This window comes from Triticum aestivum, chromosome 3A (assembly GCF_018294505.1).
Source record: "Triticum aestivum cultivar Chinese Spring chromosome 3A, IWGSC CS RefSeq v2.1, whole genome shotgun sequence".
In the NCBI taxonomy this organism is placed as follows: Eukaryota; Viridiplantae; Streptophyta; class Magnoliopsida; order Poales; family Poaceae; genus Triticum; species Triticum aestivum.
In genome coordinates, this window is record NC_057800.1 from 525,856,653 (window position 1) to 525,875,559 (window position 18,907).

Genomic DNA, 18,907 nt, shown 5'->3' on the forward strand with positions numbered 1-18,907 from the left:
AGTGTTCGGCTCGCTGTGTGGTAATGGTAGGGGCAAAAATGCTACAATCAGGTTATTCCTGATTTGTGGGATGTGGTAAACCTTAAAATCACATTTAGGAGATGTGTAGATAATAGGTTGCTTCTCCTCTGATTTGACCTGTTAAGCATTGTTCAATCTGTTGTCGTGTGTGATGATGATGATGCTTTAATTTGAAAACTAGAGTCAAATAGTAAATACTCAGTTAGATCTATGTATGCCATGATTAATTTTAGGGGCATTAGCCCAGTTCATGTTTTTGATATATGGAAAATCCATGTACCTCCCAACATCCATATATTTTTGTGGCTGCTGCCACATAATAAGTTGTTGGTTAGAGAGAATCTTATAAAAAGGCAACACTTAGATAATCTATCTTGCTTGTTCTGCTCAGAATGTGAAAATATCAACCACTTGTTTTTTGAGTGTGTTGTAGCTAGGGAGATCTGGAAAAATATACATTCCATCATAGGATGCATCCCCCTACCTGCCTTTGATAAGGTGGCAGACATGTGGGGAAAAGTTAAAAACTTGCAAGCCGAAAATCTGACTATATCAGCTACTCTCTGGGCTATCTGGAGATGCAAGAATGATTTACGTTTTAATAACACAAACTGGATGGGTGTGCAGGTGGTTCTGAGAAGGATTGCAGGCTTTTGCAACCTGTGGAAGATCCTGTGCAAAGGAAGTGCAAGAGAGCGCGTGGAGGGGATCATTGTGGCTATATGGGAGGCTGCAAGAAGAACACCGCTGCTGCTTTGGCCAGAGCCAGGCTGAAGAGGAATGAACTTTGGCTGCAATACTCTCTCCAAAAGATGGGAGGGTGGATGGGCATGGAGAAGAGCGTGGTCATTGATGGTTAAATTTAGCCTCATGTTTCCTTCCCATAGCGAGGTCTGCAAGTAGTTAGTCTCATTTCAACATAGTTCTTTTAGCCTTGGCCCTGTTTTTTAGATGTTTGTGTTTTGTGATTTCTGAAAACCATGTCGGAGGGATGCCTCAGTCTCCTCCCGCAGTTTGTAATAAATGTTGTACTCTGTGAATTTCATTTTTTAATGAAAATGAAACTGGGGCTGGAATCATTTTCTTTAAAAAAAATGCTACATCAACGTAGCAGGTTACGTAAAGCTGTCCACTCATCTATTTTGTCAGATGGGTCAGGGTCTTATCTTGTTTCAATCAAATCAGATCACGTGAGCTTGTACGTAAGATTCGTAAGAGATTTTACGTAGATGTAGCAAAGCTCTGGCAGGGGTAGGAGACAGCCATGACGCATGTTTTACGCACAACAAATCTAGAAAAGACCATCGCGTGTTGACACGAGGGACGAATTTTGTATCCGATTTCGGACCAATACGCACTGATTTGAATGCCCACAACGTGGCACCCTGTTCGTCGCGATTGATCGAAATAGGCCTGAATAAAATACATTCGCAAAGACGTGCATTAACCCAAAATAAATCAGTGCATTACCTTTAATCCATTGATATTCTCTTTCCAAGATCACGGAGGCACCTGGAGCTGGAGGTCATCATCACTTCATCAGCTAGCCTGCCATGTCGCGCCACGGCTCCGTGCGGACGACGGCCGCCGTCTTCTCGCTCATCTCCATCTGCGTCGCCCATGTCGTGCTCTATGCTCGCGCTCAAGCTAACACTCGCGGTAAGCTGCCCGCAATCACACACATTTCTCCCCGGAGTTCGATTCTGGACGAACTAGTAGTAAACCTTGCCCACTCGTGCGGTGCCACCGTCGATCTGCTTGGCTCCAGGTTTCATCAGCATCGACTGCGGCAGCCCTCCGAGCGCCGGCTACGTCGACGTCGTCACCTGGCTGCCGTACGTCCCCGACGCGCAGTTCGTGGACGCGGGCGTCAGCCACAACATCTCCGCCGAGCACGCCGGCATGATCGACCTGAAGCTGCCGAGGCTCTACAACGACCTCCGGAGCTTCCCCACCGGCGCCCGGAACTGCTACACCGTGCGCTCCCTGACGCCGGGCACCAAGTACCTGGTCCGCGCCACCTTCCTGCACGGGAACTACGACGGGCTGGGCCCCGGCGGCCTCGCCGTGTTCGACCTCCACCTCGGCGTCAACTTCTGGCAGACGGCGAACGTCTCCAGCGTCTCCGACACCTTCCAGGCGGAGATCATCGCCGTCGTGCCCGACGACTACGTCCAGGTCTGCCTCGTCGGCAAGAAGGGGCTCGGCACGCCCTTCATCTCCGGCCTCGAGCTGCGCCCGCTCCCGGACACGCTATACCCCGTCGTGGCGAATGCCTCCCTCTCCATGGCCGTCCACGGCCGGTACAACCTCGGCCCCGACGACGAGAAGCCGATCGTGAGGTACCCGTCGGACCCCACGACCGCGTCTGGAAGGTGCTAGCGAACCTGCGGTCATGGAACCCGGCCAACACGACGGGCACGGTGCGCTACGTCGCCGGGGACCAGTTCGAGGTGCCGTCGGCGGTGATGCAGACGGCCGCCACCGTGGACGACGGCTTCAGCCTGCGGTTCTACTGGGGCGCGTACGAGTCCAACAAGGAGCTGGACTACTTCGCCGTGCTTCACATGGCCGAGCTCCGGCGGCTCAACGGCAGCGAGGCGAGGATCTGCGAGGTCTACCTCAACAACGGCCTGTGGTACAGCAAGCCCTTCTCCCCGGAGTTCCGTTACTCCAGCTCAATGTTCGGGATGGTGGCAGGGAGTACGGAGTACAGCTTCAGGATCGAACCGACCGCCAACTCGACGCTGCCGCCATTGCTCAATGCGCTGGAGATCTATGTCATGGTGCCTACTGCAGAGCGTGCAACTCATGGAGGAGATGGTATGGTCTCTGACCTCATACATGCAAATTGGTGTCTCTGAACTGAATTTCGTCATGCACAGTGATGGTTACTGAAAGGAAGCTGACATATTCACAAAAAAAAAGGAAGCTGACATTTTGTTGTTTCTATTAATTGATTTGGGGGATCTAGTGAGTGCCATTATGGCCATCAAGGCCAAGTATGAGATCAAGAGGAACTGGATGGGTGATCCGTGTGGCCCCAAGATATATTTGTGGGACGGTGTAGGTTGCAACTATGCAATCTCTAGCGCACCAAGAATCACCTCACTGTGAGTTCCTGCACCTGCAAGATGCAAATTCAGTCCTAAATGCTTTTTGAACCGAACCAGGAGAAGAATTCACCCCTAAATACTGCGTAATACTCCCTCCGTTCCAAATTACTTGTCGCAGGTATGGATGTATCTAGATGTATTTTAGTTCTAGATACATCCATTTCTACAACGAGTAATTTGAAACGGAGGGAGTAGTACTGTGTAACATAGTGAGATAACTGAAAAATGTTTAACCTTTGGGGATGCCTTTTCTTGCAGAAACTTGTCCTCCAATGGGTTGGCTGGAGAAATCACCACTCTTTTAAGCAATCTCACTGCTCTTCAGAACCTGTAAATATGCATCATCTATTTTACTACTCTAGTTCCCCGTCAGTATTTTTGTGCTGCACATTCAGTGGTAATAGTTGGAAGATTTGTTGATTTTTCAGGGATTTATCTCACAACAGTTTGACAGGGAACATTCCTGAATTTCTTGCACAACTACCGTCGCTTGCTGTCCTGTAAGATCAATGACCATGAGATTTGTACTACTTTGATGAAACATTGTCACTGTTACACTCGCCCAACATTAATCCCGTCCCCTGTTTCCCCTCAGAGATTTGACCGGCAACAAGTTCAATGGATCAGTTCCAGAAAGTCTTCTAAAAAGGTCGCAAGAAGGTGCACTTTCATTAAGGTAGTATTATCTTCCTATATATATAGTTCAGAAGAAAAAATATATATAATCACGGACCTGCTCATTGTCACCATTTACAATCCTATTGTGCAAAGCAAACAAAGGATCAAAAATCTGAACATTTTTAATAGGGTTTTAACAATAGTGTCTGAATATCAGAAAAAAAACAGTGGAACATTCCTGTCCCAACATATCCTGTAACACTATTCAGTATTCACTATGATTTGTGATCCTTATTTTTGGTGATGTTAGAATTGAAGCGAACATAAGCAGCATCAACAATGACCAGCCACAAAGAAAAAAACCTACCAAGATTTCTGCCGTAAATCTCGCTGTGGCTGCCGTTGTACTTTCTGTACTGGTGGTTGTGGTGGTAACTCTTACACTCTGCCTTCGCAGAAGAAGAACTGAAAATGGTGATTTCTGTTGACTAGAAACCAAGTACTAGTTGTCTAATTATTGTTCAGGAAAAATATAGTGTGTCGTGTTCTTGGTTGCTAATAAAGCAGTGCCTATGCAGATCTTTCTGTCAGACCGCTGAATGGAAGTAAATCAAAAGAAGACAATGGAGACGCTGTCTCATTGCAATTCGATACCCGCCAGTTCAGTTACAAAGAGCTAAAGACTATCACAAATAGCTTCGAGAAGTCCATTGGCAAAGGTGGGTTCGGAGTAGTCTATCTTGGCTACTTGGAAGATGGAACCCCGGTTGCAGTCAAAATGCGCTCAGAATCGTCATCTCAAGGGGTTAATGAGTTCTTGGCAGAGGTTAGGTTTCTTCCTGCTCCTTTCCCCTCATTCCTATGCGTGTTTTTTCTCTTCCATCGTGTGCGCAGAATTAATCAAATCAATTTTACCCAAATACTTTAATAACAAGAATTTCTCAGTTTCGTCAAACCATATACGGATGTGCTGCAAAATAAAATGCACTTGGTCACTGACTGACAGAACTACTCTGAATTGCATTTCAGGCTCTGCATCTGATAAGAGTTCATCACAGGAACTTGGTGAATCTGGTTGGCCACTGCAAGGATGGGCAGCACTCAGCTCTTGTGTACGAGTACATGTCTGAAGGAACTTTACAAGAGAAGCTAAGAGGTAGTAGGAAGAAATCAATTACTAGCTTGTACTCTTATCCCTGAAATCCCTGCTGATTACTTGTATCTTTCAGAAAAATCCCCCAACTCTGTACCTTTAACATGGCGCCAAAGATTAAGGATCTCGCTCGACTCTGCCCAAGGTTTCCAAGCTACTACCAGACATAATTTATTTCAGCACACCTGCTTCTCTTTTCTGTCAGAAACCAACTTGACTGAATGTTCTTTTTCTGATGTGCAGGCCTTGAGTACCTGCACAAGGCGTGCACGCCGCCGCTGATCCACAGGGACGTGAAGGCGGCCAACATACTCCTGAACGGGAGCAACCTGGAGGCCAAGATCGCCGACTTCGGCCTGTCCAAGGCCTTCAACAACGACCTCCAGTCCCATGTCTCCACGCGAGTAGTGGGAACACCCGGATATCTCGACCCCGAGTACGTTCTTCTCCACTAACCAAAACCACAGAGAAGCAAACTGAAGTGGTAGTAAAAAGTGCTCTCTGAGACTCTCACAACACGTACTCTGCAGGTACTACACTTCGTTCCAGCTCAGCGAGAAGAGCGACGTGTACAGCTTCGGGATCGTGCTGCTGGAGGTGGTCACGGGCCAGCCCCCGATCCTCCCGGAGAGCGTGCACATCGTGCAGTGGGCGCGGCAGAGGCTCGCCAAGGGCGACATCGAGAGCGTCGTGGACGACAACATGCGGGGCGGTACGACCTCAACTCCGTCTGGAAGGTCGCCGACCTGGCCCCGAGGTGCACGGAGCAGGCGGCCAGCCAGAGGCCCGCCATGGCCGACGTCGTCGTCCAGCTCAAGGAGAGCTTGGAGCTGGAAGAAGGCTGCGAGAGGGTGCACGGTTCGTACGCCGGAAGTGGCGACGGGTATGGGGAAAACAGTGACACTGCAAGCCAGAGTACGCAGAGTGGGAGGGTGCTAGATCTGGTGAGTGGCCCCGCAGCTAGATAAGATTTCTGGGAATGTCATTGTGATGTATCCGAGTTTCTGTTTAGCTGTGAGAGCTTCAACCTCGTAACATGTCCCCACAATAAGAAAAACGGTATCAATTCCCTCTCCCCCTTTGAGCTCCCCCTTCTTTGATCGTGTGTCACTTCCTCGAAATAGGCTTTTGATCGTGTGTCACTTCCTCAAAACAGGCTTTCGTCTCACTTTATAGATAAAGCAAAGTTCCGTACAACAGTCAAGCAAATCCCAAGTTACAAACCAACGGTTGGGGCCACAACACAACAATGTCCAAGAAAACATAAAAAATAATATGAAAAAGGCAACCTAGTGGCAGTCGTGAAGCGACACTACGATGCTGAGAGCCGACGGGCTGTAGCCAGAAGCGCATCCATCATGTGGCCGAGGCGGGTACGGTCACACTGCCTCGAGAGCGGGTGCCAGTGTTGCATAAAAGCAAGGAATTTGAAGGAGTCATATGCCTTTGCCGAGAAGACCTTCTCAATCACCATCTTATTACGAGTCGTCTAAAGTGTCCATGTCATCGCCGCAAAAACTAGGCAGAAAAGGCGGCGATGTTGCGGCAGATGGGTAGCCCTATGTTGAAGGAAGTCCGCAAGGTCCAGGGCCTCTCATTCGGGTCCCAGCGCCTCGTAAACGAACGTCCAAATCACCCTTGCAGCAGTACAAGCGAAGAGGATATGTGTCTCCGTCTCCGGTAGCGCGCAAAGGGGGCACAGGCCGTTCCCGGGGCCGTGTCGCTTAAGAACCTCTATCCCCGAGGGGGGGCAATTTCATAGTAGCTGCCAAACATCTTAATCTTCAGGGGGGCGGGGGCTTTCGCTAACCAAGGTGTGGCTGGTGCCTGGCACAGAGCATGGTATGCCGAGCTCACCGAGAACTCCATCGTCAGGGTGATCCTCCACGACACAGTGTCCGGATATTCCGAAAGCGTCTGTGGTAGAGCCTCCCGCAAGCTAGACCAATCGTGTGTCGCTGTCGTGCCTTTTTCAACACTAATGAGTTTGTGTCGAATAGTATGTACAAGGTCAGGTTAGATTGGACTTATGTTGTAGAGTGGCAGAATACATGTAATGTTGGAGTCGAACAGTTTATACCCTTGGCCTCTTATATAATGAGAGGTACCCCATGTTGTAACCGACGATGACTAGATAGAGACATGCACGTGGGAGGAGCCGGCGGCATGTGCCAGCACCTAGTACATTCGGTGTTGTCGTATCTCGAGGAGGATTGCCCGTAGTCAACTAGCCATTGCCCCGGGAATAGGCGAGTTCTTCAAACCTCGTTATAAAATCTCGGTGTCGTCATTGTGCTGTGATTGCTTGTCCCTCGATGAATCAGTTGTACGTCAGATTATTCTAACAAGTGGTATCAGAGTCTTGATACTACTCCCTCCGTCCGAGTTTATTAGGCCTCTCAGCCACAACAACACGTCTCGATTTATTAGGCCCTTCTAATTAATTTTCTTGGAATCAAAGCCATTCAGTTGCGGGGGACCGAGGGAAATTAACTAGCCCATTGCATGTAGCGACCTAAGCGCAGGGGCGATTCTACCGGGGGGGGGGGGGGGGGGCTTTAACAGGCTCAAGCCCCCCCTCCAGCACTGTAAAATTTGTTTCTACTACTAATTTTAAGGCCCAGCCTAGCTACTTGCAGGCCCAATCCAACACATATTTACATGACCCAGGCAGCCCAGCCCGTCCTCCAATTTTTTCTAGATTCGCCACTGCCTAAGCGGACGCATGGGCTTAACCTGGTCTTCAGATTGGCCATGCTAGCGGTCATGCATCAGCATGCGCTTGAACTCTGGGCTACTGGATGGATTACCTAGAGTGCACATTAAATTACGTGGCTCCCGAAATGCACACCACAATTAAACACCAGAAATTTCCACCTTAATCAAGGCTAGTTACTCCTTTCGATTTTTTTACTCTGCATATTAGGTTTGTCTGAAGTCAATCTCATCCAACTTTGACCAAGTTTATATAAAAAATTATAGACATCCACATAACAACACTAATATCATTAGATTCATCTTGGATTATATTTTCATATTATATTTATTAGATATTATAGATGCTAATAATTTCTAATATAAATTTGGTCAAACTTAGCAAAGTTTGACTTTCGGCAAATCCAATGTGCAGAGTAAAAAGGACCGGAGGAAGTACTACGTTCCTTGGTCTTGCCAATCCTGTCTCCGGGCCCAATAAACCCGGACGGAGGGAGTAGTAAATAAATCTCGATGGACTCATAGGTGGTTGGTCATGATTCGTGGGTGATCAATGTGTTAGCGGCCCAGGTGATCAATGTGTCACAGAGAGATTTGTGAGTTTTAGTCACACATCAGTTGTAGAAGGAGATAGAGCACAACTTACAAGGATGAGGATGTCTTCTCTAATCTGGCTAGTATTTTGGGAGGAGAGGGCCCAAACCCTGGTACTCCCTTCATTCCAAAATATAGTGCGTCTGCGCTTTTCGAGATCCAACTTTGACCGTAAATTTAACCAATGAGACCAACTACGGTGGGAGAAAAAATTATATAATTGAAAACTTTTTTCGAATACGAATTCATTGATATAATTTTTGCTCCCGCTGCAATCGGTCTTCATAGTTAAATTGACGGTCAAAGTTAAAACACGTGGATAGAGGAAGCACTACATTGTGAAATAAAGAGAGTATAAGTTTGTGTTGTCCTTTGGTTGGGCCTGATTGGTGGGCTACGATGCTTGTGTGGCGGGCCCAAGCAAGTGACCGACACACCCACTTCTCACGCACCGCAAATGCAATGATGCGACGTTGAATGCAGCGTACAATACATCAAACACAAACAATTGTTGCACTGACACAGCATATAACGGACCTATTTCGCAGAAAATGCAGCGAAGCGTTGCGGGGCTACATGGCGTCGAACTACACACGAGAAGGAAACGTGCATTATACCGACCCAACATATGACGCGCAAACGTCCAAATCACCGCAAAAGCAGCGGCGTGACGTTGCATATGGCGGCGAACAATATCGACCGGGTGCATGACACGCACAAGCGCCGCGGTAGACCCAGCATCACCGAACTACCAAAGGATCAAAGAGACACAAATAAACCGGGCAAGACGGCACCTCGCACACCCGTCAATGCATGCAAGCAGATGAAAGGATACCAGGAGGCGCAGCAAACCCCGACAACATCCACCATCCGGGCACACGCAAACAAGGCCGCCAGACAGGTCCCTCACAACCCCACGCGTTTGTTGGCCAATCTGGAACAAAGAAATGCGAGAGTTTTTCGAAACAAGTCATCTTTACCAACCCACATGATTTTCTCGATCAACGTTGAGGCGAAGATTTGGATCATTGTTGGGGCTAAATATTTTTGGGAGAGTGATCCCCTTGTGTATTGACATTTGTGGTCATGAAACTCTCGAACCTTGTCATTCTTCTTCTTAATTAATGAGATGAGACAAACTTTACTCCCGTTTCTAAAAAAAGATTTCATGTCATGGGTATTCTAGTTAAGATTCAAAATGTTTTATACTCTGTCCCAAAATATGGTAGACAAATTTAAGACACGCTTTTTATGGCGGTGGTAATACTCCCTCCGGTCATTTTTACTTTGAGTATTAGATTTGTCTCAAGTCAAACTATGCAAAGTTCGACCAATTTTATATTAAAAAAATATTAACATCTACAAAACCAAATATATATCCTAAATGTGTGTTAGTGCAGCTGCGCTATTTGGTTGCAGCGAGCGCACCCATTCAAGCCGTTCGATCCCAGTATTCTTAATGTGATTGCATTGCTACTAGTCCCATACGTTTCAGAAGACGAGATCTGACAAAAGAGAAAAAGCACCTGGTCGGCTGGTCCCCTCGCGTCTTCACGTTTCCCTCCGTCCCGTTATTCAGCAAGATCCCACGTGCATGCATTTATTTGAAGCTTAAAAAATTTCTAAAATCCGTAACTTTTGACTCGAGCGTCGAATTTCAAATCTGTGTTCACCATTATGTTTGTCATGATGAGTTCTTCAAAACTAGATCCCATATAGGTACGTTTCGACAAACTTTTTAAAACCAACTTTGGATGCTGCGGAGGCAACTTTAGTGTTATAAGAAAGCAACTTCTTATTAGTATGCGTAGTATGATCACCTATCAACAAAAAACCCTTTGAAGTTGACTACCATGACTACCAAGTTAACTAGCTTCACCCTTTAAGTTTTCTACCATAACTAGCAAGTAATCTATCATAACTAGCTTCGCCTCTAAGTTCATAGTATTGTAGGTAACTTAGTTTTCAAGGTAGGCTAATAGTATCCTTGTTGGGAAACGCAGTAATTTTAAAAAAATTCCTACGCACACGCAAGATCATGGTGATGCATAGCAACGAGAGGGAAAGAGTGTTGTCCACGTACCCTCGTAGACCGTAAGCGGAAGTGTTATGACAACGCGGTTGATGTAGTCATACGTCTTCACGATTGACCGATCCTAGTACCGAAAGTACGACACCTCCGCGGTCTGCACACGTTCGGCTCGGTGACGTCCCACGAACTCACGATCCAGCAGAGTGCCGAGCGAGAGTTTCGTCAGCATGATGGCGTGATGATGGTGATGATGATGCTACCGGAACAGAGCTTCGCTTAAGCACCGCTACGATATGACCGAGGTGGATTATGATGAAGGGGGGCATCGCACACGGCTGGAAACAATCAACTTGTGTGTTCTAGGGTGCCCCCTGCCCCCATATATAAAGGAGCAAGGGGGAGGCCAGCCGGCCCTTGGGACGTGATGACCCACAAGTATAGGGGATCTATCGTAGTCCTTTCGATAAGAAAGAGTGTCGAACCCAACGAAGAGCAGAAGGAACTGATAAGCGGTTTTCAGCAAGGTATTCTCTGCAAGTACTGAAATAAGTGGTGACAGATAGTTTTGTGATAAGATAGATTGTAACGAGCAACAAGTAACAAAAGTAAATAAAGTTCAGAAGGTGGCCCAATCCTTTTGTAGGAAAAGCGCCCCCGAGGACAAATGGGGATATCGTCAAGCTAGTTTTCATCACGTTCATATGATTCGCGTTCGATACTTTGATAATTTGATATGTGGGTGGACCGGTGCTTGGGTGCTTTTCTTACTTGAACAATCATCCCACTTATGATTAACCTCTATTGCAAGCATCCGCAACTACAACAAAAGTATTAAGGTAAACCTAACCATAGCATGAGACATATGGATCCAAATCAGCCCCTTACGAAGCAACGCATAAACTAGGATTTAAGCTTCTATCACTCTAGCAACCCATCATCTACTTATTACTTCCCAATGCCTTCCTCTAGACCCAAATAATGGTGAAGTGTTATGTAGTCGACGTTCACATAACACCACTAGAGGCTAGACAACATACATCTTATCAAAATATCAAACGAATACCAAATTCACATGACTACTCATAGCAAAACTTCTCCCTTGTCCTCAGGAACGAACGTAATTACTCACAAAGCATATTCATGTTCATAATCAGAGGGGTAATAATATGCATATAGGATCTGAACATATGATCTTCCACCAAATAAACCAACTAGCATCAACTACGAAGAGTAATCAACACTACTAGCAACCTACTAACACCAATCCCGGACTTTGAGACAAGAATTGGATACAAGAGATGAACTAGGGTTTGGAGATGAGATGGTGCTGGTGAAGATGTTGATGGAGATTGCCCTCTCCCGATGAGAGGAGCATTGTTGATGATGATGGTGATGATTTCCCCCTCCGGGAGGGAAGTATCCCCCGCAGAACAGCTCTGCCGGAGCTCTAGATTGGATCCGCCAAGGTTCCGCCTCGTGGCGGCGGAGTCTCGTCCCGAAAAGTTTCTTCCTATTTTTTTCTCATCGAAATACCTCATATAGAAGAAGATGGGCGTCGGAGAGCCACCAGGGGGCCCACGAGGTAGGGGGTGCGCCCTGGGGGGGCCCACCCTCGTGAGAAGGGTGTGGCCCCCTGGCCTTCATCTTTGGCGAGGATTTTTCTTTATTTCTTCTAAGATGTCCCATGAAGTTCCAGGACTTTTGGAGTTGCGCAGAATAGGTCTCTAATATTTGCTCCTTTCCAGCCCAGAATTCCAGCTGCCGGCATTCTCCCTCCTTATGTAAACCTTGTAAAATAAGAGAGAATAGCCATAAGTATTGTGACATAAAGTGAAATAACAGTCCATAATGCAATAAATATCGATATAAAAACATGATGCAAAATGGACGTATCAACTCCCCCAAGCTTAGACCTCGCTTGTCCTCAAGCGAAAAACCGATAACAATAAATATGTCCTTATGTTTAGAGGTAGAGGCGTCGATAAAAAATAAAATACGGACATGAAGACATCATGATTATTCTCATAACAACAACATATATAGATTTTGCCATATGATTACTTATGTTCAAGTGATGATCTATTCACAATGCAAAAGTATAAATCATAAACTTTATTGGGCTCCAACAAACTATAATCTCAGTCATTGAAGCAATTGCAATTTATCATAACATCGGAAAGAGTTTATGTCAGAGCTAAAAAGCAAGTCCACATACTCAACTATCATTTAGTCCTTCATAATTGCTAACACTCACGCAATACTTGTGTTTATGAAGTTTTAATCGGACACAGAGAAAGATAGGGGCTTATAGTTTTGCCCCACAACCTTTTATCTCAAGGGTAATGTCAACAATAATGGTTCATGCTCCCCTACATCCAATTATATATATATATATATATATATATATATATATCATGTTCTTTCCAACATGCTGAGCTTGCCAAAGGATAAAATGAAAAGAAAAGGTGAAGATCACCGTGACTCTTGCATAAGGTAGAAGATAATAATAAAAGATAGGCCCTTCGCAGAGGGAAGCAGAGGTTGCCATGCGCTTTTATGGTTGGATGCATAAAATCTCAATGCGAAAGAATGTCACTTTATATTGCCACTTGTGATATGAACCTTTATTATGCAGTCCGTCGCTTTTATTACTTCCACATCACAAGATCGTATAAAGTTTATTTCTCCCACACCAATCAATCATACATATTTAGAGCAATTTTTATTGCTTTGCACCGATGACAACTTACTTGAAGGATCTTACTCAATCCATAGGTAGATATGGTGGACTCTCATGGCAAAACTGGTTTAGGGATTTTGGAAGCACAAGTAGTATTTCTACTTGGTGCTGAGAATTTGGCTAGCATGAGGGGGAAAGGCAAGCTCAACAAGTTAGAGGATCCATGACAACATACTTTATCTCAGATATAAGAAGGACATAACTCATTACGTTGTCTTCCTTATCCAACATCAACTCTTTAGCATGTCATATTTTAATGAGTGCTCACAATCATAAAAGATGTCAATGATAATATATCTATATGTGAAAACCTCTCTTTCCTTATTACTTCCTATTAATTGCAACAATGACCAAAGCTATGTCTGCCAACTCCCAACAACTTTTAATCATCACACTCTTTCTATATGAAGTCATTACTCTCAATAAGATCAATATGAACTCTTTGTTTCTTTTTATTCTTTTTCTCTTTTCTTTTATTCACCCAAGATCATGGCAAAATAATCAAGCCCTTGACTCAACACTAATCTTTATTATATATATAGCTCACGGACTAGATTACATAGAGAGATCATAAAGCAAAACTCAAAACTAGATCATGGCATAAACTTTATTCTACTAGATCAAGATACTAATAATAGGATTGAACTAAGAAAAACGGTAAAGATAGGAGTTGTGATGGTGATACGATACTGGGGCACCTCCCCCAAGCTTGGCAGTTGCCAAGGGGAGTGCCCATACCCATGTTATTATATCTCCTTGGTTGGTGAAGAAGGTGGTGGTGACGGATAATCGCACGTCGAGCGCAAGAGGTCCTCCAGCTTGCGAATAATGCCCTTGAGTGCGGAAATATGCTCCTTCAACAAAATATTTTATTTTGTGAGATACTTGTTTTGTATACGAGCTAACTCAATCATCTTGAAAGCTTCGATCTCAGTTGGGGTAAGAAGGTTATGATCAAGTTGAAGGATGTCTTTTGCTGTCGGAGCTTGATCCTCCGTGGCCTTCTTGATCCTTTCATCCTTGTTGACCCTCGTGGGTTCTTCCCTCTTCAAATCTATCTTCATTAGCCAAGCATCGTTGTCACCATTGTTGGAGGAGGGAGACGACATGATGCCTAGCCTGGAAAACCTTGACAGAAAATAGCTCGAAACAAGAACAGAGGAGGTTTGCGTGATACGGGAGTCAAAACCTTCGGGAGGTTATATAATGATTTTTTTACCGAACAAAATACGTATCGTGCAAGAAAACGGAGTTCGGAAGGCAGACGAGGTGCTCACGAGGTAGGGGACGCGCCCAGGGGGTAGGGCGCGCCCACCACCCTCGTGGGGCCCTCGTGTCCTTCCCGGACTGCTACTTATTTTTCTATTTTTTTCTAAATATTCCAAAACGGAGAAATATTGCCTTAAAGATTGTTTTGGAGTCAGTTTACTTACCGTACCACATACCTATTCCTTTTCGGAGTCTGAAACGTTCCGGAAGTGTCCCTTATGTATTCCTCCAGGGTTACGGTTTCAATAATATTGGTTTCAACATTTATGGGATTACCTGAGATATAATGTTTGATTCTTTGACCGTTTACCACCTTCGGATTTGTGCCCTCGAAGCTGTTGATTTTTATGGCACCGGAACGATAGACCTCTTCGATAACGTAGGGGCCTTCCCATTTAAAGAGAAGTTTTCCTGCAAAAAATCTTAAACAAGAGTTGTATAGCAATACATAATCACCTACATTAAACTCACGCTTTTGTATCCTTTTGTCATGCCATCTTTTAACTTTTTCTTTAAACAACTTGGCATTTTCATAAGCTTGGGTTCTCCATTCATCAAGTGAGCTAATATCAAATAACCTCTTCTCACCGGCAAGTTTAAAATCATAGTTGAGCTCTTTAATAGCCCAATATGCCTTGTGTTCTAGTTCGAGAGGTAAGTGACATGCTTTTCCATAAACCATTTTATACAGAGACATACCCATAGGATTTTTATATGCAGTTCTATAAGCCCATAATGCATCATCAAGTTTCTTAGACCAATTCTTTCTAGACCTATTAATAGTCTTTTGCAAAATTAATTTGAGCTCTCTATTGCTCAATTCTACTTGACCACTAGACTGAGGGTGATAAGGAGATGCAATTCTATGATTAACATCATATTTAGCAAGCATTTTACGGAAGGCACCATGAATAAAGTGTGAACCACCATCAGTCATTAAATATCTAGGGACTCCAAACCTCGAGAAAATAACTTCTTTAAGTATTTTAATAGAAGTGTTATGATCAGCACTACTAGTTGGAATAGCTTCTACCCACTTAGTAACGTAATCAACAACAACTAAAAATGTGTGTATCCATTAGAGGCAGGAAAAGGTCCCATATAATCAAAGCCCCAAACATCAAATGGTTCAATAACAAGTGAATAATTCATAGGCATTTCTTGACGTCTACTAATATTACCAATTCTTTGACATTCATCACAAGACAACACAAACTTACGGGCATCCTTGAAGAGAGCAGGCCAATAAAAACCAGATTGCAATACCTTATGTGCAGTTCTATCTCTAGCGTGGTGTCCTCCATAAGACTCGGAGTGACACTTGCGCAGGATCTGTTCCTGTTCATGCTCAGGTACACAACGTCTAATAACACCATCTACTCCTTCTTTATAAAGATGTGGGTCATCCTAAAAGTAATGTCTTAAGTCATAGAAAAACTTTTTCTTTTGTTGGTATGTGAAGCTAGGTGGTATAAATTTAGCAACAATATAATTAGCATAATCAGCATACCATGGAGTACTACGAGAAGTACTTATAACATTTAATTGTTCATCAGGAAAGTCATCATTAATAGGTAGTGGGTCATCAAGAATATTTTCTAACCTAGACAAGTTGTCTGCAACGGGGTTCTCAGCTCCCTTTCTATCAACAATATTCAAATCAAATTCTAGTAGCAAGAGAACCCATCTAATAAGTCTAGGTTTAGCATCTTTCTTTTCCATAAGATATTTAATAGCAGCATGATCAGTGTGAATAGTTACTTTAGAATCAACAATATAAGATCTGAACTTATCACAAGCAAATACTACTGCTAAAAGTTCTTTTTCAGTAGTAACATAATTTCTTTGAGCATTGTCTAGGGTCTTACTAGCATAATGAATAACATTTAATTTCTTATCAACTCTTTGCCCTAAAACAGCACCTACAGCATAATCACTAGCATCACACATAATTTCAAAGGGTAAATTCCAATCAGGTGGCTGAACAACAGGTGCAGAGACTAATGCTTTCTTAAGTATTTCAAATGCTTCTACACAATCATCATCAAAGAGAAATGGTATATCTTTTTGCAATAAATTAGTCAGAGGCCGGGAGATTTTTGAGAAGTCCTTAATGAACCTCCTGTAAAATCCGGCATGACCAAGGAAACTTCTTATACCTTTGATGTCCTTGGGACATGGCATCTTTTCAATAGCATCAACCTTGGCTTTATCAACTTCAATACCTCTTTCAGAAACTTTATGCCCCAAGACAATACCTTCATTAACCATAAAGTGGCACTTTTCCCAATTCAAGACAAGATTAGTTTCTTCACATCTCTGCAAAACTCGATCAAGATTGCTCAAGCAATCATCAAAAGAGGAACCATAGACGGAAAAGTCGTCCATGAAAACCTCACAAATCTTTTCATAAAAGTCAGAGAATATAGCCATCATGAATCTTTGAAAGGTACCAGGTGCATTACATAAACCAAAAGGCACACGTCTATAAGAAAAGTACCAAAAGGGCATGTAAAAGTAGTCTTTGATTGATCTCTAGCCGACACAGGTATTTGAGAGAAACCAGAATAACCATCTAGAAAGCAATAGTGTGTATGTTTGCATAATCTTTCTAGCATTTGATCAATAAAAGGTAAGGGGTAATGATCTTTCTTAGTAGTTTTATTTAATTTGCAGAAATCAATTACCATCCTATAACCTGTGATAATTCTTTGTGGAATCAATTCATCTTTATCATTAGGAACAACAGTAATACCTCCCTTCTTAGGGACACAATGGTCATGACTTACCCACCCACTATCAGCAATGGGATAGATTATACCTGCCTCCAGAAGCTTGAGTATTTCTTTTCTTACCACTTCTTTCATTTTAGGATTCAGACGTCGTTGAGGATCACGAACTGGTTTGGCATCTGCTTCCAAATTTATTTTATGTTGACATAGAGTGGGACTAATGCCCTTAAGATCATCAAGAGTATATCCAATAGCAACATGATGCTTCATCAGAGTTTTCAATAATCTTTCTTCTTCATGCTCTGAAAGGTTAGCACTAATAATAACAGGATATATCTTCTTTTCATCAAGATAAGCATATTTAAGATTATCAAGCAAAGGTTTAAGCTCAAACACGGGATCACCCTTAGGTGGAGGAGGATCCCCTAGGATTTCAACAGGCAAATTGTGTTTTAGCATAGGTTCTTGTTTAAAGAATACTTCATCTATTTCCCTTCTTTCATTCATGAACATATCATTTTCATGGTCTAGCAAATAGTGTTCTAAAGGATCACTAGGAGGTACGGCAATAGAAGAAAGACCAATAATTTCATCCTTACTAGGTAATTCTTCCTCATGATGTTGTTTACTAAATTTAGAGAAATTAAACTCATGAACCATATCATCCAAGCCAACAGTAACAACATTCTTTGTGCAATCTATGGTACCATTGACAATATTTAAGAAGGGTCTACCAAATATAATGGGACAAAAGCTATCTTGTGGGGAACCAAGAACAAGAAAATCAGCAGGATATTTAGTTTTTCCACACAAGACTTCAACATCTCTAACAATTCCCATCGCTGAAGTAGTATCTCTATTAGCAAGTTTAATTGTGACATCAATATCTTCTAACTCAGCAGGTGCAATTTCATTCATAATTTCTTCATATAAGTCAATAGGTATTACACTAGCACTAGAACCCATATCACATAAGCCATGATAACAATGATCTCCTATTTTAACAGAAATAACAGGCACACCTACCACAGGTCTATGTTTATCTTTATCACAAGGTTTAGCAATTCTAGCAGTTTCACCTTCGAACTGAATAACATGCCCATCAATATTATCAGACAAGAGATCTTTAACAATAGCAATATTAGGTTCTACTTTAACTTGCTCAGGAGGTGTATAAGTTCTAATATTGCTTTTACGAACAACAGTTGAAGCTTTAGCATGATCCTTTATTCTAACAGGGAAAGGTGGTTTCTCAACATAAGAAGTGGGAACAATAGGATCATTATAAGTGACAGTCTTTTCTTCAACTTTAATAGGTGCAGCTACTTTTACTTCTATGGGGGGATGATATTTAAACCACTTCTCCTTAGGGAGATCAACATAAGTAGCAAAAGATTCACAGAAAGAAGCTACTATCTCAGAGTCAAGCCCATATTTAGTGCTAAACTTACGGAAAATATCGGTATCCATAAAAGATTTAACACAATCAAACTTAGGTGTCATACCTGACTCCTTACCTTCGTCGAGGTCCCAATATTCAAAGTTGCATTTAATTCTATCCAATAAATTCCATCTGAATTCAATAGTCTTCATCATAAAAGAGCCAGCATAAGAAGTATCAAGCATGGTGCGATTGTTTTCAGAAAGCCAAGCATAAAAACTTTGCATAATTATTTCTCTCGGGAGCTCATGATTGGGGCATGAATATAACATTGATTTAAGCCTCCCCGAGCTTGAGCGATGCTTTCTCCTTCGTGAGGCCAGAAATTATATATATAATTGCGATCACGATGAACAAGATGCATAGGGTAATACTTTTGATGAAATTCCAGCTTCAATCTTTTATAGTCCCATGATCTCATATCATCATATAGCCTATACCATATCAATGCGTCTCCATTCAAAGATAAAGGGAAG

General features: G+C 43.3%; 1 pseudogene; it reads left to right on the plus strand.

The window, feature by feature from the left end:
* Positions 1-1,555: 1,555 nt before the first annotated feature.
* On the plus strand, positions 1,556-5,976 carry LOC123058557 (probable LRR receptor-like serine/threonine-protein kinase At4g29180; annotated as a pseudogene).
* The last annotated feature ends 12,931 nt before the right edge of the window (positions 5,977-18,907 follow it).